The 27,069-nt window shown below is 40.0% G+C and overlaps 1 long non-coding RNA gene across 1 annotated transcript; it reads left to right on the top strand.

The window, feature by feature from the left end:
- The first annotated feature begins 4,066 nt into the window (after positions 1–4,066).
- Positions 4,067–14,998, top strand: LOC143658895 (uncharacterized). The gene is made up of 4 exons (XR_013163357.1): positions 4,067–4,870; positions 7,720–7,823; positions 9,546–9,594; positions 14,744–14,998. It is a non-coding gene; the product is annotated as an uncharacterized LOC143658895 (long non-coding RNA).
- The last annotated feature ends 12,071 nt before the right edge of the window (positions 14,999–27,069 follow it).

The raw sequence follows: 27,069 nt of genomic DNA on the forward strand, positions 1-27,069 counted from the left end.
CTCTGTCAGTAGCAGCTAACCAGAGACTGAGTCTCATAACAGCCTGCAGTGAAAGTGAGTTTTTTGGTATGGAAAAGCTGCTGGAAATGGATTGGCCCTTAACAATGGGGATTTATTTAGTTACAATTACAATTCTAAGGCTATGGAAATGTCCAAATTAAGTCATCAACAAGAGGATACCTGCACTGAAGAAAGGTTGTCAGCATCCAGGGCTGTACCAGTTCTCTCTAACATGTCTGGGGGCATTTCTTTTTCCTATGTATACATCTCGTACAGGACTCCAACAAAAGAGAAAGACCAACCTTGAATTGAGTGAGTCACCTCTCCATGAAAATGACTTAATCAAAAGGTCCCACCCAAACAATAGGTCAAAATTCTAGAAAGGAATTGGTCATTTTACACAACTTAGTTGATGAACCCCAGCAGTCTGGTAGATTTTTGTAATCCTTGAGCATCTTAATCCATTCATGAGGCACTGATTCATGCTGAGTGGCAAAGAAATTTCTGGCAAAGTTAGTTAGTTTTTTTAACTGAGATGAATTCATTTTAGTATTCAGTTTACACATTTGTATGCAAGAGTGTTGGTCTACATAAAATAAAGACTGTAAATCAACGTACATGGTTTTTTTCTGGATGGTAAATAGTGGAAGGAAATCTGATGTGGGGGCTACAGTTTTCAGAGTCACAATCTCATGTATCAAAGAACATCTCTTAAAGTTTTCATCAGTCTGTCTTTATTCATCATCAGGAATGCATCTCCTTGATACGCTCAATATCTCGACATAAAATGTGACAAGATAAATCATCTATGCGTATTTTCCTCTCAATTTCCTCATGACTTGTATTTCCTTTTCCCATCCAGAATCAATTTTCCACATTTCTTAAAGGATATTCTTTTGATACAAATGGAAATTATTTTTAGGTAGCTGAGAGAAAGGTGATTTTACCCTCATTTGCTGGAGATCAATTTCCAAATCATGAATGATGTTTCCTGTAGTGGCATCAGTATCTTTTTGACAGGGATTTTATTTTCTCTTTTCCTTGTGGGCACATGGGAACAAGCATAGCAGATGCGTGTCTGGGTTTTGTTTATTTTTATCTTAGATTTAAAACAAAGGTCCGTTTTCTTTTCCATTGAAACACCTTTTGACTTGTCTCAGGCGTAGATTATAAAAGACTTGTCACAATTTCAGAGAAAAATTTTAACCTAGGTAAGAAAATGTTGAAAATTACAAAGCAGACATAATTTGGCCAAAGGATCAAAATGGACAGGGACAGTTTTAGGATATGGTGAGTAGATTTTACTTGTTGCATCCCGCCAAGCCCAATTAAATCATAATGTTGAATTAGCTTAATTTACTAAACCTATGTTCATTTGACTGAGCTTTAGAGGTAGAACAATGGATCAACTAATAATTATCCTCCATATAAGCCAATAAAACAGGATCCACTGAGTCAGAATAAACAAATTCTTCAATTTGTTTAACTCAATCATATGATAGTTATCCTTTCCATATTAAGACACTGTATAATTAGTCTAATACATGGTTCAAACTACAGTGAACAACAAATATAACCTTTTCCATTGTTCAGATCCCTTCAAATACTTTGGGATTTGTTCTTCATCAGCAAAATACAAAGGTTATATTAATGCTCTCTAAATTCCACTCTCACAAACTATGAAAATAACCTGTTGTGGATCCTGAGGGAAATGTAACATGCTTCTCTCCTTGCTTAGGTCTTTCAAATACGAATATAATAAGAGGCAGTGATTTCAGTAAAAAGATATCTCACATACTTATTTTCTAGTCTGTTCTCCAGAAATGCAGTTTTATAGATGTGTTCTCACTCAAATCCTTTCTTTTTCTTTATCTGAAGAAAATTTCTGGTATTACATTTTAACTACACATGCTAATAAATCTACCAGAATGACCCACAGCCATTACAAACCATACAGGTGCATCAATTTTCTCTCATTGTGCAGCAACCCAGAGACAAAATGATGAAAATGGCAAAATGGCATTTGATTGATCAACTTCAAAAACTAATTTAGTATCCTAGGAGGTTCTATTTGATTGATTTGACAACTCTTAGTGAGGATGTAGAGTAGATAATGTGCAAAAAAATGACAGGTCCATTGTTAAAAATTTCTCATGAACATTTTAAAGTATGAAATGCCAAGTGGGAACATGTTTGAGGGAGAAAAAAATTATGGAATTTCAATTACCGTAGAAGCACTCATATCCTCCTTAAGTGAGTACAGTGAACTGGATGAACTAACAAGACTCTTTTTTTCCTTGCTGAATTTTAAATTGCACTAGTGACTTTGATTTTATTATATTTTGATATTCACAGGCAGAGTGAGTTAGAATTATTTGAATAATGCCCATAGTACTTGTAGGTTTTCTTGCTTTTTTTTGCCCTGGATTCTTGTCTCATTTTGGCATGTTAAACATGGCATCATGAGGTCGTTAAGTGTGTTTTCTGCACAGCTAGTAATCAAGTCATTCAAAACTCCCCATGATGTGATATGGGGTGAGAAATGGTTTGTGATATTGGCTTGCTTTCCAATCTTTAATGTATTAGCTATCAAATTTCCATATGATTATTCTCACTCCTTCCAATTTGGAGGTACTCACATAGATCTACCATTTTTCTAAGTGCATTGCTTAGAGTTTAAGTAACCTGACATCACATATGTAGTAGAATTTGAACAACTTTCCGTAGGCTTCCTACCCTTTGAATGATGGGGCTTTAACGCAGTTGAGTAATGCTCTAACCCACACGATGTTGGGTTCATTGCTGAGAATTTAAGATAGCTTTCTTCCATGTAAATATTATTCATCCAAGCAAATATTGGTACTTGGTGTGACAAGACTATGTTAGTAGACAGTTAAGTGTTGAAGGTTTCTGTCTGGAAAGGCCCTGCTGATGCTAAACCCAGTGGGTTCCATGACGCTGTCCAGGGCTCCACCACTTCTCTAATGATGCAGCTATAGAAAAATGTAATCACAAAGTTAATTCATATTATATTGCATGAGTCTGTCAGCCACATGCTCCCCAAATGTATCCTTTACCATTTTGTTTGGCTACGAGAAAAATTAGCGCTCAAGCAGATAGGGAAAGAGCAATTAAAGTGAAAATGTATATGTAAGATTTTAGTTTCATTCTTACAGTAGGGTGAAAAAATACGTTTTTTTTTTTTTTTTACATAGGAAATTCATCACTTACATTTTGTCATTTTACACATCAAATCACAGGTCATAATCACTTCTCCCACATTATTTCCTCATAAACTGAATTCCAGTTAAATATGCTGCAATGCAAACGTCAACCAGAATAAATGGCTGCAGATACAAGGTGAGATGAATTTCAATACTGAACACATAGTTGTTCCCTGTGACCTTAAATTCTGAGAATCCCACCGCGACGATTCTGCACCAAGGAGGTGTGGGCGAGCGCTGCGTGATCCAAATGCAAGCCACCCTTGACTTGGGCTCCTGCTGGTCCCGCCCGCAGTGACAGCTTCTCTCCTCCCGCGTTTCTGCGCAGGACGCCCGGGTGCGGGTCCAGGGCTCCGGCCGGGGGTGCCCGCCCTCTGTCCTTCCCGCCGGCGGCCGGCGCCGAGCAGCCCCGCCCGGGTGAGCCTCGCGGAGCGCAGGGAGCAGCCGCCGGCTCTGCACATTCTGAGGGCGCGGGGTGCCTGAGTGAGGGCGCAGGGTGCGGGGGTGTGCGGGTGAGGGTGCCGGCTGCGGGGGTAACCGGGTGAAGGCGAGGGGTGCGGGGGTGCGTGGGTGAGGGCGCGGGGTGCAGGGGTGCGCGGGTGAGGGCGCGGGGTGCGGGGGTAACCGGGTGAGCGCGCGGGGTGCGGGGGTGCGCGGGTGAGGGCGCCGGGTGCGGGGGTAACCGGGTGAGTGCGCGGGGTGCGGGGGTGCGCGGGTGAGGTCGCCGGGTGCGGGGGTAACCGGGTGAGTGCGCGGGGTGCGGGAGTGCGCGGGTGAGGGCGCGGCGGGTGAGGGCGCGGGGTGCGGGGGTGCGCGTGTGAGGGCGCCGGGTGCGGGGGTAACCGGGTGAGGGCGCGGCGGGTGAGGGCGCTGCCGGTCTTCTGCGAGTTTAGTTGCGTTTGCCCTCAGCCTTCCCCGCCTTGATGGGACAACAGCACAATCACATGTCCTGATTGTACACACACTGTGCGTATCCAGCCTAAGGGGCAAATGACACGTTTTTTAAAAAGATCCAGAGGAAGTTTGGTAATAACATCATGACTTAGTTCTCTGAAGATGACTCTCTGGGGTCTTCTTCACAGGGAATAATGGCTAATTAAGGTGGGCTGGCTCTAACGTAGTACTTTCCGGAGACCTGAGTAGGCACTAGAAATGCCTACTTTCTTTTCGAAATCAAACATGTATCAAATTTTGTTTTCATCTCCTTAGATTATCTCGGACAAATGTCGCTGCTTCCCTTCAGCCCTACCCCACCATGGTGTAAGCCCTAAATATCTACTGAAGTTATTACAAAACCTTCCAACAGACCTTGCAAATTATTCAGAATATTAAGCTTCATAAATAAAATAATCACCGTGAAGCATGGTTTCCATCATAATCCTCTCCTGTTCAGAAGCTCTAATGCCTTGGATTATCTTTTAGGTTAAAGGTGAGCTCCAAGCCTGGGTTCTAAGCCCTCCCACAATCAGTGCCCAGTAGCGTATCTACCCTTCACATTGTCATATGGCTAGGAGCCCATGACTCAAGGAATAATCCAACCTTCCTAAAAGAATGGTTAAAGGAAGTTTTTAAATAAGAAAGATGATGATAAAAGAAGGCAATGTGTGACATCACAAATGGAGAAAGAAAAAAGAGTAAAAAAAGGAGTAAGTACTATTGACCAGCCTTCTCATCTTGAATTGTGTAGATTGAATTTGATGGTTGAAGCCAAAATTATGAAAGTATCTGGTTCTCTTTGTATAAAGGCGAAATATTTAAGTCAATTGTACTATAAAGTGGGGTGGGTAGGTGGATCTAGATAGAATTAAGGTTTCTATGCTTCACCTAAACTGGTAAAATGCCAACACCAGTGTACTAAGATAAGTTATGTATGTATGTATAATGTAATACCTAGAGCAATCACTAAAATACCTATAAAAAGAGATACACTGAAAAATAGTACATTTAAATCAAAATGGAATTCTAAGAAAAGTTACCTTCTCTCAGCTAGAGTGAAATCTCTGTCCTTGAAGGCAGAAGTTGTTATATCCAGAGCATGTCCATGGCTTAGATGGCCTAGCCCAAGATTCCAGGAGCCTCAGCTGCACCCAACCAGGGATGAATCTATTGGATTCCACCAGAGTGGTACATCCTCTCCTGACAGTGTAATAAAAAACCCTCAATTTACCATACATGCTTGATATGCATGCCTACTATATACTACATGTATGTTCTGATATTCATTAATCAGATATATAAATTAATGCCCACGTCAGTTTTCTTAAAGGTATGATTAGAGCAGGCAAAGCTTTTTTTTTTTTTTTTCACCTATATGTATGTTTCACTGTAGATTTGATATTCGTCCTTGGTTAATGTGATCCTTCAAATGAACACTTTTCTGTAGGATAGTTAGATGGTTCTCAACTTTTACTGTAAATTTGAATCACTTAATTATGTAAGCTATAACCCTGGAGATGAGGGAAACATGGACCCTCTCTGTAATATCTTTGCAACTTCCTGTGAATCTATAGTAATTTCAAAATAAATACTTCAAAAAAGGTGACTTCAAAAAAATCAATAGGGACTAGTTATGCAAGCTGTTACCACTGGAGGACTCTCGAAGGTACCTAGGAATGCTGTACTGTTTCTTCCAACCCCATACGAATCCACAATTAACTCAAAATAAAAATCTTAAATAAAAAATAGAATTATCTGAAAAGATTTTTACAGTGCTTATGTCCAGGCCTATACCCATAGATTCTGATTTACTGGTCTGGTGTGCAGCCAGAGTTGAGAACTTCTGGCAGAGCTAATGGATGGTGTGCCAGTTTGAATCTATCCTATCTTGTGGGGCAGCCGTTTCTTCTAATCCCAGTTCAATATTGCAGAGTGGAAACTTGATTGAATTATCTCCAGGTGATGTAACACGCCCAATTGTGGGCATGAACTTTTGATGAGGTGGAAATGTGACTCCACCCATTCTACGTGGGTCTTGATTAGATTATTCGAGACTTTTTTTTTTTTTTTTTTTTTTTTTTCAAAGAGAGAGGGAGGAAGGGAAGGAAAGACAGAGAGAAGGAAGGAAGGGAGGAAGAAAGGGAAACATCTTTAAACATTTTCTTGTTTTATTGTATTTTGTTTGTTTGTTTGTTTTTTTTACATGGGCTGGGGCCGGGAATCGAACCGAGGTCCTCCGGCATGGCAGGCAAGCACTCTGCCCGCTGAGCCACCGCGGCCCGCCCAGATTATTCGAGACTTTAAAAGGAAAAACATTTCGGAGAAACATGAAAAATGACAGAAGCATCACAGAGAGAGCAGATGTAGATGCTTGGATAACAGTTGCTTCAGAGAACAGGGACACGGATATTTGGAGGTGCTTGGAGCCCAGTAGATGTTGCCATGAGATGTAAAGCAAGCCAGAACCTGGAGAGAGCCAAGGGAAACCAAGAGATGAAAGCCAGCCCCAGAGAAGCAAAGTGAGGAACCCCCACAGGAACAGAGGCTGAAAGCAATGGAGCCCAGGAGCAAGGGACCAGCAGATGCCAGCCACGTGACCACCCAGCTGACAGGGGTGTTCTTGGACTCATTGGCCTTCCTTGAATTAAGGTATCTTTCCCTGGATGCTTTAGCTTGGACATTTTATTTTTTAATTTTTTTAGTTTGGACAGTTTTATAGGCTTAGAACTGTTAACTTGTAACTTATTAAATTCCTCCTTTTTAAAGCTGTTCCAGTTCTGATTATCAATTCCAGCAACTTGCAAACTAATACAGGTATCAGTATATTAGAACATTTACAAGTGGAGATTTTTGCAATATTTCGGGTATTAATAAGTAGTTATTTTCTAATTACATAACAGCATTTTGAAAGTTTGTTAGCATGAAAGTATTTTAAAAGAATTGCATTAAAGCGTGTGTAATTTTAGTTGCATTAGCAACTAAAATTACACACTAAATTATTATGTGATGGTATTAAATATTGTATACATTTAAAATAATTTAAGCTTGTCTACTTATACACTTTAAATGTGCATGTGATTTTAGAGACATGCATATATTGTTTCATTTTGAAGAGAACACCTGGATTCCATTCACAATAAGCTTTTATCATCTTAAATTTATGATTTGAGCAATGAAAGTTTATTTTTTCTTTTTGCGTGTATTTGAGTCAGCATCGATTTGGCATTCATCTTTTACTAATAGATTGCTTGAACAGAAGGGATGCTTTTAGGAAAAAGGCATAGAAAAAAGCATGAAACTGCTGATTCTTAAGATTTTATTAACCCAGAAGCAAACTGCTTTACAATGCCACTTAACTGCAAAATTTCTGACGTTTTGTTGCTTCCAACTTAAGACAGATGTTTTATATAGACAGTATTTTTTCACCTGACTTATTAAGCAATGATATGATACAGTTTGTATCTGGATGAAAATGTATCGTCTGTGTTCTGCCTGGATATGTTTCCTTTCCTCTCCCCTTATTAGGCATGATAGCAGCGTGATATTTATCTTGCCCTAGATCACTGCCATGGCCACAGCATCTATCAACACATGCTTTTGTGCAAAAAAAGTGTCAAAAATCTCAGAAAAAAAATGAAGACAATACCAGGACAGCTCTGGAAGGTGAGATCAGTGTGCAAATTACAGTCCAGTGAAAGTCCAAAAGGGCATTTCTTCTGCTCGGCAGGTGGGGTTTACTTTTATCATGGCAGCGTGACTCTCCTGCTAAGCCAGGGGCTCTCTGTGGGTGAAAGTGTGGCCTTTATCCTCACTTCCAGGCGGTGGGTTTGCAAGAGCAGCAACCTGCCCCGCCCAGCCTCAGAATTCATTGCTTCCCTGTGATCTGTCTTAGTTAGCACTGCGTTAGGTTTGGCCATTAATCATTGGTTGGCAGTGTCTCACTGGTCTGACCTGATCTAAAACTGAAGTGTAGTTAGACTGTGGATTGTAAATGAGGACAAGGTTTTGAGTTGTGGCCCTGTTTTCTTAAAAGTGAGATTCAAGTTTTGTTTTAGAAATTCTAAGGCTTTGCTTTATGTACCAACCTACGCTGTGGTTGCTTTTCTGACTCCTGTTGACATTTGCACACCAAGAGCTGCTTCTCAGACTGCCGTAATCTCCCTTTTCCTGAGAGCTAAAGCCAAGTGAGCAGAAAGAAATAGCCCTTTCCCTCTCAGATGGTCAATAAAATGCATTAATTGACTAAAAACATGACTTTGTATTGTATTTGTTTGTTTTTCTATTCGATGCTTTAATCAGTCTGTATAGATTTTGGAGTTGAAATTAGTATTGAAAATAAATGGAAATTTTACTGCTGAGTTTGTTTTAGATCACAAAATGCGTATCTAATAAGAGGAATCGATGGTTTCAGCATTTGATAAATCGCTATTTTTTTCTTAGTAATCTGTAATTATAGTCTAATAATGATACTAGTTAATAGAGTACCTAACATTGATCACACATGATGTTTGTAGATTTTTCTAACCTAAATTTGTGGCTGATTAGAAACATGATTTGATGCTGAAATTTTATCCTTTATCCATTTCAGTAATACCTGAAGGAAACAAGCTTAAACATATTTCCCCCAAACATGAGATGATTAAATCCGCTTTTCTTTGTAGTCCTGTAATTCTTTTTTCGTGAATGTTATCACAGTAGTCTTTTGATTTCCTGTGATTTCTTTTCATTCGTAAAGAAAAAAACCCCACACTTGGAAATAACATTCTGCATTTCCCTTTTTAAATTTTTGAGTTCTGGGCGACAATTTCCATTAGTTACTCTTTGGAATATCCACATAAGGATGCTCATGCTAAGGGAAGATGCAGCTTATATGATATGAACTAAAACTTCATCTTAGTCAAGATTTTGGCATCCATGTCCAACAGAGAAACCAAAATGGGCATGTGCTATTAACTAGTTCATTTCACATAGTAGGATATACCTGTACACCAGCAGAGCAAAGAATTCATATTAACAATGGGAACAGTTCCAGTAACTACTTTTGTGCTGTGGTCATTAGATAACTGCATGAGAATCCTATGGCATTATGATTTGCATTCAATAAGCCCATTTTAGAAGAAAAAAAAGAGTGACACCCTCCATATCCCACCTGCCATGTGCCCCGTCAAGGACTAACTAGTTTGTCTATCTTGGGATAAGTTGGAAATATATAAATTCAGCCTTGCTGTTGAGCTTCTATCTAACTTTCTGTTTTATATTTGAAAGAATAGAAACAGTTAACTGTATAAAGTCCTCAAAAAACTGCCTTTTCTTGTTTATATATATATATATGGAGAGAGAGAGAGAGAGAGACCTTTTATTGATGATAAGACATTACCTCTGCAGAATAACAAATGAAGGATTCACCTTTTTCCCCCAAAGACCCACAAAGCAGGTAAGGATTTAACATAAAAATGGTAGTTTTTACGTGTTGTGCTCAGTATAAACATTGTGACATCACAACAACTTAATTTTTGCACATTTCTGAAAAATAGCCTAAAATTTTGAGAATTAGCAAAATAATTGCATCATACTAAGAGTTTCTCAAGAGACATAACTGCTTTTTGAATGCAGTTAGATTTTAATCATGTTGGCTGCCCATATCTTTATAGGATAGGTCACAGCAAACCTATCTTGTGAAACTGATAGTTCTCATGAGGGACCAAAAGTACTTTTTCCCTAGATTATCAAGTACAAATTAATGTAGAACAAGTTTATCAATTTTATGAATTTTAGTAGTTGAAAGAAACTTAACAGGATTATAAAATAAATTTATAAACTCTACTTGGTTGTTCATCTTTAAAAGTAGTCTGTTTCTTTTCAGACTGGAATCATTAAAGAAACTTTGATAATGGGGATGTTTGAGCTAATAATTTGCGTAGTGATTCTCCAGGTGGACTTAATGATATTCATTTCTTACACAGCCACACACCTGGCTTGAATTTATAGAGGCAGCCACTGCTAGTGACCACCATCTTTGGTCCTGATCTGTCCATTTTAGCAAAGGCTCATGAAGGCCAGAAGATAGTTTGGGTTATTTTCTTTCCCAGAACATGCCTATGTAAGGTCCTTATGCCTGGCACAGAGTAAGCATCATGTAACTATTAGCTGTTCTTATTATGGATTCCAACTCAAACTCTAAATCTATTTATTGAGCAATCATTGATATATTGAGTGCAATAAATATGTGCATGCACAGATTTGAAACTGTCCCATACCCCAGAAAAGCCATGTCCTTTAATCCTCCTATGATATTGCTAGTGAGACCATTTTTATTATTTCTGTGGAGATGTGACCCACCCAATTGTGGGTGGGAACTTTTAATTAGATGATTTGCATGGAGCCATGTCTCCATCCATTCAAGGTGGGGTTGCTAGTGGAGCACTATAAGAGGGGATCATTTTGGAAAGAGCCCACAGTACTGGCAGAGCCCACACAGCCAGAGAGCCCTGGAAATGCAGGAGGAAACCGCCCCCAGAGAAGCCTTATGAAATGAGGAGAGAAAGCTAGCAGACATCCCCATGTGCCTTCCCAGCTGGGAGAAAAACCCCAAATTTTATTGGCCCTTTCTTTGGAGTTAAGGTATCTCTATCTGGATCCCTTACTTTGGACACTTTCACAGCCTTAGAACTATAAACTTGCACCTTAATAAATTTCCTTTTCTAAAGCCATTCCATTTCTGATGTATTGCATTTCAGTAGCTTACAAACTAAAGCATAAAAAAAAAATTTTTACCCAAAGATATGAACAATATCCTCATTACATAGAATTTAATTGAAGAACTTCCATGGTTTAATAAGTATAAAGATGTTAAGGTACAAGTTCCATGTGTTTTCTTTTCAAAGCAATCTCAAAATCCTATCACCAAACATGAATAGAACCCATAACAAAACTATAGGTGCATATGAGTTGAACAAAATTTCATGTAGATGGAACGCTATGGTTCTCATATGAAGATCCGCTGGGGTGCTTGTTTAAAATGAATATTTCTGGGTTCCAAGCTGAGAGATTCAGATTTTGGGGGAGGGTTGTGTGGAAGGATTGTGCATTTCTGTGAAGCCCCCCGAGTGGTCTGAATGCATATGGGGTGAAACCACATGTGGAAAAGCAGTGACCTTAGACTTTGCCGCTTGGAGCTGGCGTTGCACATTGTGTGCTGGTCCTGGCATGCAGACTCAGTGGGGTGCTGTGAGTTGGACCTGGACATATTTAGAGGAGGAGCAGGCTGGAAAGCAGAAAGCGTATGGAGGCAAGAAGGGACAAAGGGTGCTCATTTCCAAGGGTCAGGTAAAGCAAAATTGTTGAAAGGTTGGATTTCTGTGCTCAGAAAATCAGAAACCACAAGTTTGTCCTTGACTTATAGATGTAATTCAGTCTTGAATTTATAGGGTAATAAGTCATGTCAGCATTGGTTTCATACAGAAGAATGAAAATGTTTTCTTTAAAAACTGTATCACTCTCCAATTTCAGGTAGCCCAGTAAAAACAAAGCTATAAAATGGACATCCTAATTAATTTTCTTGATGGCCTCTTTTTCTTTATTTATTTTTTCTTAAAGTACTTGGTTGGATTTTTAGCTTTAGTTTGTGATTTGGACAGGTCCTTTTATTCACAGAATCTGAGTTCATAATGGAAGGCTGTTTATGGGGTTTTGCCCAGCTATCCTCACTTCTCCAGTCACATGTTCTGCCATATTTCTATTTATATTTCAGTTAGTTAAAAAAGTAAAAGTAATATAGCAGTCAGATTTCACTTCAGATTTAAATAAAATTTACCAGAAACTTATGCATGTATCTTTAGTTTACCAATGAGAGGTATTTCATACAAGTTGGAATATCACATGAGATGGAATATTTCCAGGAGATTAACTGCAGGAAACACTAATACAGATATAAAACTTTTTCGAAGAAAAATTGTAGCAGAATATAAATTTATTATAAATAGTTAAAGCTGAAGTTCTAAGTGTATTTTCCAAATAATTTTCAGATCCCCAAAATTAGAATGGATATTGCTTCTGATTTTTATTCCAATATTTTATCCAGAGACAATCTGGTATATGATTTTCTTTTCTTTTTAAACTCTCCATACTATACCCATCAAGCAAAAATACCTCCTCCACCCACCATGTCCTCTGATAATCTCTATTCTATTTGCTGTCTCTGGAAATTTGCTATTTCTAGATATCTAAGTGACATCATTCAATATTTGTCCTTTGTGCCTGGCTTATTTAATTGAGCATAATGATTTCAAGGTTCATTCATGTTACAGCATGGCTCAGAACTCCTTATGGCCCAATAATATGATCTTTAACTGGTAGATATTAATAAGATTTAAAATTGAAGGGAAACAAAATATAAAACATATGCATAGAATGTGAACTGCAGTTACAAAGACATCGATGGTATTTAACATAAAATAAATTGATTGATTTTTGAAAGAGATGCCAAGATAATTCAATAGGAAAAGGATAGTATTTTCAATAAATCATGTGAGGAAAATTGGAACTCAACCTACTAAAAATCTAATTTAGGTCCTTACCACATACCGTACACACAGATTAACTCAAATGAATACTAGATTGAAATGCCAAAGCAAACACTATAAAACCTCTAGAAGAATGTATAGGAGAAAATCTCTTTGACCTTGGGTTGGATCAAGAGTAAATAGAATCATACGCCAAAGGATAATCTATAGAAGAAAAACCTGATAAATGGGAATTTCATCAAGATAAAAAGTTTTGAGTGTAAAAAGACACCATTAAGAAAATGAAAATACAAGCCACAGAACAGGAGAAAGTTCCTACAAATTCTGTATCAGATAAAAGACTTATGTTCCGCATATATTGAGAACTCTTACAATGAAATAATTTGAAGGCAAATGGGCCAAATTTGAAAGAAATTTCTTTAAAAAAGGTATACAGATGGCTAATAAGTACATGAATAGATGCTCTTAGTCTTTAGGGAAATGCAGAATAAAGTCACGAGATACTATTTCACACTCATTTGAATGGGTTTTTTTTTTAATGGTTTTAATAAAAGTATCAGACAACAACAAGTGCTGTAAATGATGTGAAGAAACTTAAATCTTCATATTTTGCTCATGCTGAGAATGTGAAATGTTTCCATTTTGGAAGACAGTTTGGCAATTTCTAAAAAGTTAAGCATAACTCTCCTGATTTGAAACTGTTAGGTTCCCCAGAAAAGCCATGATCTTTTAATGCAATCTTGTTGGATTACAGCCCTATTGTTGGTTGAGACCTTGAGTAGGTTTTCCTGGAGATGTTACCTTCCCAACTGTGGGTGGGACTTTCTGATTAACTTGTTTCCATGGAGATTTAACCCACCCAATTTTATGGGGACCTTCTGACTGTGTTGTTTCCATGGACATGAGACTCTGCCCGTTCAGGGTGAGTCTTAATTCTTTACTGGGGTCTGCCTTTTATTCTCTATGAAGAGAATAAAAGGCAGAAATAGAAGGAGCTCAGAGCCACCAAAGAGGGCAGAGAGATGAAACTAAGAGGCACAGACATTAGGACACGCCAAACTAAGAGATGACACTCAGAGTTTGCCCGGAGGAGCTAAGTGAGGGCCCAGAGGCACTTAGAGAGAAGCCACTGGAATCAGAAGCTGAAAGCAGTTACCCAGGAGCAAGGACCAGTAGACACCAGCCAAGTGCCTTTGACAAAGGTGTTCCAGGTGCTGGTGGCCTTTCTTCAAAGTCATGGTATCTTTCTTTGGATGTCTTAATTTGGACATTTTCAGGGCCTTAGACATGTAAATTTGTAATCAAATAAATCCCCTTTATAAAAGCCAATCCATTTCTAGCATATTTTATTCCAGCAGCTTTAGCAAGCTGAAACAATAACTTACTATAAACATAGTGCATGACCCAGCAAAAGTTCACGAGGTATTTTTCATAATTAAACTGAAAGCAATCCAATTGTCCATCAACTAATGCACAGAAAAATTAAATACAGTATATGCAGGTAATGGGACACCACTCAGCAATCCTAAGGAAGAAATTGCTCACTCATGCAACGACATGCATGGGGCTCAAAACATGCTAAGTGAAAGAACCCCAACCCAAATGACTACACATCATATGATTCCATCTATATGAAATCTCCCAAAAGTTCATAGCACATTAGTTGTTTTCTAGCTGGGAGTGGGAGAAGGGAGCAACTCAAAAGGCCCAAAGGAACTCACTGGAGTGATGGAGATTTTCTAAAACTGGGTTATGATGATAGTTGCAACAACTCTACAAAGTTACTAAAAATAATTGCATTATATGCTTACAAAGGTGGAATTAATGGTTTGTAAAAATTATTCCTCAAAAGAGCTGTTAAACAATTGATTAATTAATTAAGAGTAAGCTGCAAAGAGAAAAGGGCCAAAGGCTTGAAAAGACACTTCTCCAACAAAGATATGTGGGTAGTAATTAGCACATGAAAATGCATTCAAAATCTTTATTAGGTTTCTAATGCTGTGTGTAACAAATAACCACAAACTGTGTGGCTTTTAATGATGCACATTTATTATCTTACAGTTCTGTCAGTGAGAAGTACAACACAGGTCTCTGCAAAAATCAGAATGTCAGCAGGGCTGCATTGCTTTCTGGAGTTGCTGGGAGAGAACCCGTGTCCTTGCCTCTTCCACCTTCTGTGCGTCACTTGCATTCGAAGCCAGCAACATCACACTGAGTCCTTCCCACATCGCATTACCCTGTCCACGGGGCTAGAATGAAACGCTGATAAATGCTACAGCATAATGGATCTGAAAATAATTGGATTGAATGAAAGAAGCCTGGTAAAAAAAAAAAAAGAAAGAGCGAGTGAGAGAGAGAGAATATATTATATGATTCCATTGATAGAAAATTTTAGAAAAGGCAAACTCATCCATGGTAGTGTAAAGCAGATCAGTGGTTTCCCAGGGATGGGAAGGGGGAGCTAAGAGGGATCAGGGAGAAATGTTCTTGATTGTGATGGCGTCATGGAAGTGTACACTTGCCAAAAACTTGCCAATGTACACTTCAGATGTGCATTTTATTATGTGTCTAAAAAAAGAATTGGGTCATGGTCATTTAAACAAGCTTATTTTTTTACATTCTGATATAATTATCTAAGAACATTTATGAAGCTAAAGCGTCATTTGTAATCCCACAGTACAGCAGTGGGTGTGCCAAAACATTTCAGATGTGTAGTTAATGTAAACATAATCTGATCATTTGAAATACAAGAATCCTTCCCTACAAATACACAAAAATGAATATTTTGGCAGGTTTCTGCACTGACTTCCCATCCGGTATTTTCTAAATTAATCCCATTTTTGTGCTGTTGTGCTGATTTACTGATTGTCTACTCACTCCAGTTTTACGACCTCATTACACAGTTTTAATGGCCCCTGTCCGCACTCGTACAACCGTAAAGAAGTCAGACTTGAAGTTCAGGAGTATAAAGAACTGCACAGTTTGTTTGTCATAGGTTTTCTTAAAATGATACTAATATATATATATATTGTGCCCTAATTATGTACTTCTCTGCTGTGAGGAATGTAGTGCCATCAAGAACCTTCCTGAAGATCAATCTCTTTCCAGAGACCTTGCTTTAAAATGAAGTGACTTGCAACATCAATGATCATTCTCTAATTAATATTTCTGAACCTTGCAGAATGGTAGGCTTTATCTAAGTCAGCTGCCATGTCAGTAAGTAACTTCCCTTTGCTTCTTAGTGAAATTACTTGTCTTTTAAACAAAACTGGAAATTGAGCTGACAATGTTTTATTTTGCTTTATAGAAATTGCAATTAGTGTTGTGCAGTTGACCTAGTCATAAGGCATTAGTCAGTTCAGGTCTTGATACTAAAAGCATATGAGAAGAAAGGAATTGGCTAGAACTATTCTCTGTGTTCATAAGAGGAATGAAGTTCACCATTCTTTTACAACGTCAGGGGGATAAGGCAGTAATCAAAGTCAGTATGGATAATTTATGCCAAAAATGTACCAGTACTAATAGAAGTATTGTTGTTTTCTGTTGCCTTTAGTCGCAAGGCATGGTCGCACTAAGAGACATCCTAAGGCCTTGCTTCTATTCCAGGAAAACCCTTCCTTACCACCATGGGATAATTGCAGTTCAGTTTCCCCTTGGCAATCTTACCTGTTTGTATTTGCATAGACCAGGGTTTCTCCAATTCAGCATTTCTGACATTCTGAGCCTGAAAGATGCTTCTTTGTTGAGGGTTGGGGGAAGGCTGCCCTGTGCATTGTAGGATGTTTATCTACGTACCTAGCCTGTACCTGCTAGCGTCTGGAGCAGCTGCCAACTCATGGCCATCCCCCGGTGGGTCAGCCAAAAATATCTCAGACATTGCCAAACAGCCTTTGGGCTACCAAATAGCCCCTGGTTGAGAACCCAATTATAGACCCCTTTTGAGTAGCCCCGCTAAAGAATTTGATTTTTCCTAATGCAAATATTCCTTTACAAGGTGAAGACATTAAGATGAACTTGTTAGGGAACAAAATAATTGCTTGCTTAGAGAGGAAAAAAAAACAGAACAAAGTCAAAACAAGATTCTGTGACCAATTGGATTTAAAAGGCTGGTATGCATATTCAGAGTTGAGGAAATAATTTGTAAATTAATTCTTAAAAGTACGCCTTCTTGAATTAAATTATTGGAATGTCCTTGACAGGTTCCAAAAAGATTCAATTTGATCATCTTGTTTAAACAAGGGCTTTGTTTCTTTTCTATTAGATTCAATCTACTTATCTGAAATAGATCTGTGCGCATTCGATATGTGGTTAGATGCAACTTAATCTTTTTAAAATCTTGACATAGCTCTAAACAAATTCATACGATATTTTATTTTTGTGCATTCATTAGTTCTGCCGTGTTGCTTAGGTTTGCAATTTTATGTGAATGTTGTGTACCCTCAAGTTATTACAAGCTGCCCAGAGAAATCAATATTGTTGTTTCCTATGAATGCAATTAAATTAGAACGGGACCTGGGAGGCAGAATGTGATATAGGATTTCTCTATATACTTGATTTCAAAACTCCGTTCAGGAGACACAGCTGTTTTAATCGATCCTGCCATCCTAGAGAAGGACATGAAGCTCGTATTTTCCAGGAAGCTCTTGAAACTGTGGGCTCACAAGCCACGAGGGAGGGAGAGAGGAGTCCTTGGGCCTTATATGCTCTAAAGAGAGAGAAAAATGTACTTTAAAAGAAGGAGAAATTAATAAAACATGCCAAGATGTAAGCAACTACTCCAGAATAGTTATCCCCTACAGAGTAGAAACTAAATTTTTTTGCCAATGAAAGAGTTATCAGACCTTTAAATTCTCATTATCTGAAAACTTCTTGATCTAAAAAAAAAATTCTATTTTAAAATTACTTACATGACTTAAATTGTGAACTTCTATTACAATATATTTTTAAAAGTGCCAGTAAATATTTAAGGAAATACAGGAACTCCTCTTGACCATGTTGCAGAGAGAAAAGAACATTGATACCTAAGAGAAAGGTGTCACTTTTTCTTCCTGCCACCTCAGAGAGGGTTGGGTGATTATACCTTTGGGATAAAGTCAAACAGCGCAACTCATCTCAGAGCATTTGTAAGAAAGTTGAAAATATTACCAGAAAACAAGCAAACAAAAACTAACAGCTAATGTTTGAATATTTCATTTACAATATCTTAAATCTATGGTTCAGCACCCTTTCATTTTTCAATTTCAAGTATGGGTCTATGTAAACAGTGCATAAACAGACCTACCCATTAGGCTCTTGGAACCCTAAAAGTAAGAACATTTTAGCAACCAAAATGTTCCTAAGACTCCACAGAAGATTGAGATGTGAGTAGTAACCAGCTTCTACTTCAGTTATAGATGCCAGACAAAATATTTTTTCTTTATATTCATTTTTAGCACCATTTTTTTTGCTAAAACCATTTTCTCTGTATAATTTTGGCTAAAATTGTTATATTCGTATGAATAAGGAAGGTTTGAGATAAACTAGAGGGCTCTCCAGATTTAAAAAGTGAATGTATTAAAGATCCACCTACATAGAAAAATAGGTAAAAATAGGTTGGTGGGAGAAAAAAAATTACACCTAACCTTTTTCTGATGATTAAGAAACAATATTGTGCAAAGTAACTTATGGATAGAATGTAAATAATTTGCATTGTTAGTTGGGGGGTTCACAGTCAAATTTGCCTTCCACCTTTAGACATGGGCAGGATTTTATGCACGGGATTCTGTGGACTCAGTCGTCTCTCCTTATGTGGGAGCTAAGCAGGGCCCACTGCCTTTCCCTGGAACTCACAAACACCCTCTTGTGCTGGGAACCACATGTGTCCCCCTGGCTCCTGGGATGGATGCTAAATAGGGGCCGACTCCCTTCTCGGATGTTTGCCATGCAGAGAGTGGCCTGTCTGCTCATTCCTTCCCCGTTTTCCCTGAGCAATGCAGACATCCCCAGATGAAGTATATGTTATGGCACCTGGCTCCCCTGTGGCTGTGTCTGTTCCTGGCAAGGAGGGAGTGGTGTCCTTCATTTTATGGCACAGGAGGGGTTACACGTGACATCTCCCTGCATTGGCCTCGGATTGAGTCTTGCTGGCCATGAGGGACCAACACCCACTACTGAAGTTGACCATGCTCTGTCTCTTCTCCATGTGAATTGATGGTGTCCCACCCAAAACTATGTGAATTGGACAACCCCGACACCTGCACACAGGGAGTGGGTTATTGGGAACTCAGGGCTGCTGTTTGGGTGGCAGGCATTGGTGTGTTCTTGCAGCTGTCCACGTGGTCAGACTCTTCCCCTGGAGGCGATAATATGTTCTTTCTTTCTGACCAAAAGTTTAGCACAGCAATCAGGGGCTAACACCTCATTTCCATCCATAGGGAACTCAGGAAGGTGGGTGAGGTGGAAGCGGATGCTGGTAGGTGCACAAATGTGAGGTGGAATTCTGTTCTCCCTTGATGGCTTTAACTTTCTCGACGATGTGGAAAAGAAGGCCATCAGTGGAAAGTAAGGCCGATAAGGAGGTGCTGGAGTTGAGGAGGGAGGCGAGGATGGGGAATGCTCATGTAGGAAGGCTAGAACCTGAAGGGACGAGAGCAGTCAGGTGTGGTTCTAGGCAGCGTTAGGCTGCTTGAGGTTTGGGGTCTCGGTGTGGCGTGAGACCTGTCAGAGTCACTGTGTGGGCCTTCTCCAACCAGCCTCAGCTGCATGGATGCAACTTTGATAATAAATGCTCAGATTTGAGACGACAAGGAATTAGAGTCCGATAGCAGTCACATGATCATGGAGGAGACTTGAGAAGAAACAGGATCTGAACATTTGGCTTAGAGACAACGACAACTGGAAGGTGGCCACAGTGACAATGCCCTCAGTCCCAGGACAGAAGCTCTTTCATGTTCCCTCTCCCCCGGGGTTGGACTGCAGGATAGTGGAAAAGGATAGAAGTCTGCCTGGGTGGGAGGCTGGGGCCAGGGAACCATGCACACCCATGCAGGAGAGCAGGCAGGCAGGGGAGCATCCCTACGGTGTTTACAGGGCTCCACTGAATGCCCAGGCCCCATGAAGACCTGGTCATCTCGGCAACTCCCAGCCACCAGCCTGGCTCTGGAGCTATCGCTTCTGGGCATTCGCCTGACCACATGGGCATTACCATCTGCAGTCATATCAAAAGAAAGACATTTAATCATTGTAACTGCTCCCTTAAGACAATGTCCAATTTATTTGTAGGTAGGGCCAGTGTGTCGGGCTTCTGATTTTCCTGTGACCAAAAGGGAAGGGGAAGGGCAGGGCTTCCCCACAGACACAGGGGATTGAGAATTTCAAACCATACAGCATGAAAAGCAGAAGCAGCGAGCACCATACGGAGAAGCTGAGGGCAGGTTCTTACTATCCAAACCACACGGAGGTACAGGTCTTGCTAGTAGATTAAGTGGCACAAAAGGTCAACGGGCTGTTCTGAGAAGCTAAAGCCTGCACATCCACCCTGTACAGAGGTATAGGTCCCGCTAGTTGCAGTTATACCCGGGGCAGGGCTAACTGAAATTGTTGCTCAAAGGAAAACGTACGATGAAGCCAAGCAGAATGATGAGGCAAAAATATGATTTATTTTATGCTACTACAATCAATTGTCAGTTTTGTAGTGGCCCAGTCTTTGCAATTGCATCTCTTGCTTTGGAAATTTCCCACTCCGTAAGTGCTAAACTCGAAGCAGCCAAAGACCTAAGTACTGAAGTTCCAGCTTCCCAAAAGGAAAAACACCAGAGGACTTTGCTGCTAAAATGAAAATGTAAGTTTTGTCGAGCAAGACCACACGTGTATGTGGAGCAGAGCTAAGAAACAGCACCTGCTCTAAAAAGTTGGTCTGGGAAAGTGGCTTATATGACTGCTTGGGGTGAGGCAATGATGGAGTTTATGAGTTAATCATGGCGAGAACATACTCGGGCAATGGGCAGTTAATCATCGCTTCTCAGGAACAGGAAGTTTGTACAAGATCTGGGATATCTGGTGACTGTCAGGGGACTCTGTCACTGGCCTTGGCTTATTGGCTACAGCTCTCCTTTCTCACAGGGCCAGAGGCCACTGGCACCACCACAAAGGATCATGTGAACTTGGCTCAGTTGGCTTCTTCATGGCTCCCTGGATAAAGTGAAGCCCAAGCAAATCAAGATGGTTAGTGTAGTTATTGTTATTCCTTTTTCACGTAAGTTTTGGTGAAATGCCAGCTCCTCCTCCTCCTCCTCCAACCCCATATGCCCCCTAGAATTCCTCTCCTGTTGGCACAGGGCATGGACCACAGGCTTGGTTAATATCAAGGTGCTAGTGGTCCAAAGCAGCAGGGAAGCCCATGGTGGAGCTCTCAGCGCGGGCGAGCTGCAGAGTCTGGGCTCAGCGGTGGGGACAGCCAAGGCCCGCTGGACAACCTGGGCTGGGAATTCAGTTATACTCTGCCTACTCTATAGACTGGTCCCATGGCCTCCAGGGACATTTCATCTCATTCATTTAATTCCTGCTTCTTGAAACTATTGCTCTTGGCAGATATGATTACTTTTTTTAACTTCATTTTTATTGAATTTTTAAATTTTATTTTGAATATGTACCTCCAAATTTATATGGAAGTGGTGAGGCACATTAACTCAGAATCTAAAATTGGATTTGTATCTGCTTTGCTATCTTCTCTGTGTAACCATTGGTGTCCTTTCAGTATGTTTCAAGTTCTATTCTCCTAATGATGGTTGTCCCAGGTTTAGTTCTATTATAACTATCTCACTGTACTTCACTCCACTCGCAAGGAGAACCTTCTTGGGCTCTGACCACATCCCATGCCTTCCCCTCCGCCCCGCCCATGCTGTTTCCTCACTGCCTGCAATGGCCTCGCTGCTCGTCTCCTGCCACTCGAACCAGCGCACTTCTCTCTTCCGCCTGCTACTACTCATCCTTTACACTCAGCTCTAGTCCTTTTTCTTCTAATTCCTTTTGCTAAAACTCGCCAGTCACATTGATCACAACCTTCTCTCTAATGCTTATTGTACTTGTAACTCACAAATCGTGAAAGATAGTTGGGTTAAGCAGTAAAACTTCTGAGTTGCTGTTTCTGTGGAGGTACTCGATGGTGCTATATGTAGAACTGGAGATTCTATTTCAGCAGTAAGAACCGTCCCCTACAAACAGAGGGATGAAAGTTACCTCTCCACCTTCCACACGGCTTAGAGGACTTGACCATGGTCAACACAAGCACCACTGGAAAGACCAGAGAGCAAGAGCTGACAGCTGCCTACCAAGCCCTACCTTTTGACAAGGAAGGAGAAAGCCAGTGTTTTCCAAAGCACACAAAGAAACCCACAGGTGGAGATCAACTGACAGAGACCTAGTAGCTAAGATCTGGAATTTGAACAAATACTTACACAGAAACAAATGCTTTAATAACTTCTATAAATGAGAACACCTGACTGCCATGAAGGAATGCACATTTCATCCTTGGGAAGGTCATGTGCATGCTCAGCAGCCATCTCCCAACCCTCTACCCCTGACCTTCCCCCTCTCGCAGGTTCGTATGTAGATGTTTTGATGTTTCCATCTCACACCTTACTGGGGACCTGAGGTGAAATGGAAAGACCTGATAGTCACTGGAACCCAAAACCGGGAAGAAGCAGGAACTCTGCGCAAAGTTGAAACATGCCTTTTGTTCGATGGCAGGAGGCCTCCCCCTGGGGTGTGTAAACACCTGGCCCTCAGGCAGCTCCCACAATGCTTAACCACCATCCCCTGCCCTTCCTGAGCAGCTAGCCTCTTGCAGGGACCGGTCTCTCCCTGCTCTTTTGAACCTTTAGTGCTGTGAAGTAATAAAATGGTCATTTGCTGAGACTCTCTGTTGTACCCGAAGCTGTTCCCATTACCTGCCTATAGCAAACCGCTCCATGCCCATCACACACCTTCCTGAAATGGCTCAGCATCTAAAGATTCCAAAGAGAAATAGAAATGGACAGCTGAAGCCAAATGGCACTTCATATAGTGCAATATTACATCATATTTAAATGCATATCCTGGGTTTGTATACATCAGCACTGCTAGATCTGAAAAACCTCAGGTTGGGAGGATGCAGTACGTTGTACGACACTGCATGCAATATGTCTGTGTAAGATCTAAAACAGAAGCATAAACCCACCAGGTTATTCTCATGTATGTATAAAAGAAGAATATAACTGCGAACTAGGAGATTATATACCACAGTCATGTCTTCAAGTCAAAGGGGTATAAGGAAGATTTCAATTTCATCAGTGTATTTTACTCCATTTATTTACAAAATTGATGCAAATGTTACAAAATAATAGTCTTTTTCTTGTGGGTGAAAAGGACATTATATTAATCTCTGCACTTTTATGAATGTTCATTTTTTCATATAATGATTCTTAGAATTCCATTTCATTTCTCACAGTTCGTTTCTTTCTTGCTGTTGTTAAGTAATTATTCCTGAGTATTCACCTCTGAGCTCAAGCTTGACCAGAGCTCTGATCTTGAGACTGAGGGAAATCAAGACATTAGACTGAAGTGGGACACAAAGGCAGATGCCATCAGGACAAAGGCTCCTGGGGCAGGGACTGAGAAGCACATTTCCCCTCTGCCACATCCTCCTTCTAAGGGCATTAGCAACCCAGGAGCAGCCACTGCTAGGAATCACTAAAAGGAAATTTCTTGTTCGGTCAGAGATCTCATCCTGTAAATGTGCTGTATCTTGTCTGAGAGGAGATGAATTTAAAAAACAAACAAAACCTAGATGTGTACTAGGAAAAGAAAAAAGTTTTAAATTAGGAATTTTTCAAAATAATAAGTTGTAAGATTTCTGCAGAGAATGAAGTACAGCAGTCTCTCCCTTCTCCTGTGGACAGAATTGCAGAACATAACCAATAAAAGAAATCCTTCCTGTCTCAATATTGATTAGACTGGCTCCCTGCGATCCTATTTACAGTGCGGAATAGGCTTTATTTCTCCCAGTTCTGCTGCGACCTGCTGAGGAAGAGATACAGGGAAGGTCATTTCATGCAGACAGGACAGGCTAAGCAGACGTCAAAGGCCAAGAAAACAAGGAGTGTTCTCCAGCGCCCTCTAGTGTCTGATTCGCGAGGGAAAAGCCTGGAGAGGTGCAAGTGCCAAGTTGTGTTGGGGAAACTGGGGTCCTAACCCCTTCTGTCCCATCCACGCCAGGATCACGCCATCTGTTTTCTGGCCCTTTTATTTCACAGAAACTACTCTCCCCCAGAAAATTAATGACCTCTCTGGAGCTTAAGCTGATAGATGATTTAATGTTTTTATGACCTCCAGCAGTATCTGACACTACCGAATAGAACCATCTACCATTTGAAGCTTCCGTGACTCCTCATTCCACTGGTGTTATCACACCTTTTCCGGTCATTCCTTGAGCTGCCCCTTAGAGGCTGGTGTTCAACAGGGTTCCATCTTAAGCCAGCATGTACTCTTCTCAGAGTATAACACTTTCTGTAGTCTTCACGTATTCTTCCAAGGTCATCTCATCTAACCCCATGGCTTTAATCACCACATATATTCGAACGTCTCTTAAATGTCTCTCCTCAGCCTGGCTCATCTTCTTGAGTCCCAAAGAAATGTGGCCCATGTGGTGATCAAGCCCACATTTGTCCCCTGGGGAGAGGGTCTCTGCGGAGACAGCTTCTCCAGCCGTGAAGAAAGCTGCTGTCTGGAGATCTCAGGTACTTTGAACCCCCCCGGGAGGGAACCAGACAGGAGAAGCCCTGTGTATCGTGTCTGGAAGGACAAACAGGTCCAGAATTCCCTTATACACAGAAAAAGATCAGATTTAAACCCCAAAGGACAATCCAGTCAAATCTTCTTTAGAAGGGACATAGCTAAAATAGACAGTCAGATTGAAATTCAATGGGAAATAAATAAGGATATATTACTTAAAAGAAGAGGGAAAGAAAGTAGGGTTTATAATGTTAATGTTTAATACAGGAAAATTCACGTCCTTTAGAACTGAGGCCTGCAATAATGAAAGACATAACCCACAAAGAGGGCTTATCAACACAGCAAGCACACAACAATAAAGCAACAGAACACAGAATGCATTTATTCCTGAAGTGCAGACAGCTCTTAAGAAAAATCAAAATAATTATAGTGTGAAATGTTAATACACACTTTCTCAAAAATGAGGTGATCAAGTGGAGGAAAAAATAAGCACAGATGTTGAGAATTAAAGTCATTTAATCAACAAGCCATATTTAATGAAAATATGGAAGATGGCACTCTTTAAACAGACTACACATTATTTATGCCCATGAGGAATTTTAAAAAATCTATAATTTATCTTTAAACAAAGAAAAATCTTATTCTATGCCAAAGGAGAAATTCAAATTAAGGAATCAGAAACTAATTCATAAAATGAAGTAACAAGAGGACATAAATGAATTCAAAAGCTGAAAATAGAACATAATAGAAGAAAAGAAAAATATGATAAAAAGTTGAATCTCTGAAACTATCTAATAAGTAAATAAAGCCTTAATTTGACTAGACAAAAAAAGACTCATAATGAAAGAAGATTGTAAAACATTACTAAGGACAAGTGGAAGCTGAGAGTGAAAGAATTAAAAGTGCATTTTTGAGACAATGAAATTGAGCTCTAGGGGAAATGTCATGCCTTAGTAACATACAAATATACTAAATATATACTACCCAGAGGAGTAAATGTGAAGAGGCCAGTACTGTTGGGATACATTGTAAAGATAATTAAAGATCTGCTGGGCTTAATTTTTAGTTCCGCAGAGCAAGAGGGTGCCATAACTACTGGATTCCACAAGCATCCACAATTGTATATCCGAGTTTCCCAGGTACTGGGGACAGTCCCTTCCAAGTTTGCATCTTACTAGCTAGCCCGGTCAGCAGTTATTTGGTTTGCATTTTTCCTTCTCCCACCTTATAGTTCTTACTAAATCAGGCAAAATCATCCTGAATTGAGGGCTCAGAGAGGGGACTGCCATCTGACTGCATGAGTCGAGACTGAAGACCTGTTTCTCTGTGCTCCTAACTCAGAGTTTTCGGAAATCCTCAAATAGCAACGGTTCACCAGTGCAATCTGAACTCAAGCTCCTCGCCCTGCTGTTATCACTTAGCTCCCTAAATGCATCAGAAAAACCAGGGATGCATCAGGCTCCATGTTAGTTCTGCTGAAGGCAGGTAAAGACGATTTTCCATGCAGCTTAGAATGCTGGTAAGTGGAGAGGAGCTAATGAGGTCATCTATAACACTGGCTGAAGATAGGAGTAAAATTCTTCCTACCCTTATCTCCATCAGCAATGCCAGTTTCAATAATCCCTTCTTATCACATATAAATTTGGAAATGGATTTTTCCATTTACTTTGGCATGTCTATCCATCTAGCTTGTATTCTTCCTTGTAATTTAGGCCACCAGACATATATTTCTGTGCCAATGAAAAGAGGAAAGTTAACTGTGACCTTGGGGAAGCCCTCTCTCAATCTTGTTTATAAAACAGAGTTAAGGATAACCTCGTTTGCAGAATTGGAGGTGAAGGATATGAAGACTCTAAGTCAGAGCAGGCATTCAAATGATGGATAAACTTCACATTCGCTATGATCCTTCTCCAGTAAATCTTTAAAGCCAGAATCTTACATGGTTTCTCTACCAAGAACTCATAATTATACTTTTTTATATGTTATTTAGAGTGATCAAGCATTTGTCCATTATTATTATTTTTTTTTTTGCATGGGCAGTCACCTGTCCATTGCTTTTTAACCAAAAACAACTCTGTATTTTTGATAGATATTTTTAAATGATCATTTCTTATAAAATTTTAATTTATTTAAATTGCTGAAAATATTAAAGTAATTTAAATATCACATTAAATATTTAAACTAAGATATTTTTCCACTTAAGGGGGAAAAGCTTGAGTCACTTTTACCGTCTATTTTATATTATCCAAGTATTTAGTATATTTTATTTAATTTAGATCAACATACACATGGGCTACTTGAGGAGTTTTTATTTCTCATGCTTTAGTGGATTGATCTACTTTCAAACATACGAGAACAGCCCAAGTCAAAGCTCGCTCAAAGAAGTTAAAAAGTATGGGTCAAGGAGGTGGATTGGGTAAGATGCAGGATCACCGGCGTAATGAGCGAACCCGAGCTAAGGGCTCAGCTTCGTCGGTGACGCCTCACGCACCACGGCTTCTTTCAGACGCACCACGGCCTTCCATGTCCTCTCCCCTTAGCGAGTTCCCAGGTGTCCCTGTCAGGTAACGCACACTCTCTTCCCTCCCCACGAGCTGGGAGCCCTGCCAGGTTTCTCAGAGCACCCAACTCAAATAAGC

The sequence above is a fragment of the Tamandua tetradactyla genome, chromosome 2 (assembly GCF_023851605.1).
Source record: "Tamandua tetradactyla isolate mTamTet1 chromosome 2, mTamTet1.pri, whole genome shotgun sequence".
Taxonomy (NCBI): domain Eukaryota; kingdom Metazoa; phylum Chordata; class Mammalia; order Pilosa; family Myrmecophagidae; genus Tamandua; species Tamandua tetradactyla.